This window comes from Penaeus monodon, chromosome 33, assembly GCF_015228065.2.
Source record: "Penaeus monodon isolate SGIC_2016 chromosome 33, NSTDA_Pmon_1, whole genome shotgun sequence".
Classification (NCBI taxonomy): domain Eukaryota; kingdom Metazoa; phylum Arthropoda; class Malacostraca; order Decapoda; family Penaeidae; genus Penaeus; species Penaeus monodon.
This window is the reverse complement of record NC_051418.1, coordinates 24,843,610-24,844,653: the sequence shown is the minus strand read 5'-3', so window position 1 is coordinate 24,844,653 and position 1,044 is coordinate 24,843,610.

Here is a 1,044-nt window from a genome sequence, read left to right as displayed (position 1 = left end):
GGTAAAGTGTATTTAACCCTCCTCGGGATCAGCTCAAAGGCACCTGAATGAAACTGACCAAAATCCGAGTTTTCTCACCTCATTCTCCCGCGATGGAAAAAAGGGGGAAAATCTGCCACAGGTAACACATCCAGACTAACAGCAGCATCGAAGTCCGGGAGTCCCCTTCACCCTCCGCGCCCTTCTGGCACTGAAGCCTCTCTCGTAACGGGTTCTCCTCCTTTTTTCTTCCTCTTTTTTTATCGTCTTTCCTCCTTATCTTTCTCTTCTTCGTTTCTTCTTGTTTCTTTTTTCCCCATTTTTTTTTCTTCTTGTCTTCCTTCCTGTTTTGTTCTGTTCCTTTTTTTTCTTGTCTTCCTTTCTGTTTCGTCTGTTCCCTATTTTTTTTCTCTTTAGTTCTTTTTCCCTTCCCTTCACTCCCTCTGTTCTTCTCATCCTTCCCTTCCTTCTCTTTCTTTCACCCAACCCTACTGTTCTTCCATTCCTTTTCCTTGTTTTGTTTTGTTTTCCTTTGTTTTTCTCCTCTTTCCCTCTCTCCTATCCCACCATTCCCTTTCTCCTTCCCTTTTCCTCTTCTCCCTCTTCCTCCCCTTCATTCCTTCTTCCTCCCTTCCCTACCCTTCCCCCTGTATCTTCTTTCTTTCCATCCTTCCTTCTCCTCCCTTCCCTTCCATCTCAAATCCCCCTCACAACTTATCTCTTCCCCGTCCTTTCACCTTTACTTTTCTCCACCTTCCTTATTCCCATCCCTCCTTTCCCCTCTCCCTTCCCTCCCTTCCCCTCCCTTACCCCTCCCTTTCATCTTTCCTTCCCCTCCCTTTCCCCCTCTCCTTCCCCTCTTCTATCCCTCCCTTTTCTCTCTCCTACCCCTCCCTTTCCCCCTCTCCCACCCATCCCTTCCTCTCTCTTACCCCTCCCTTCCCCCCCACGTCCTTCCCCCTCCTCCTCCCCCTTCCCCTCCCCTCCCGCCACCACCCCATCGCCGACCGAAGAAAGCAACAGAGGCTCCTAATTATCAAAGACTTTCATTTCCTCAAACCGCAG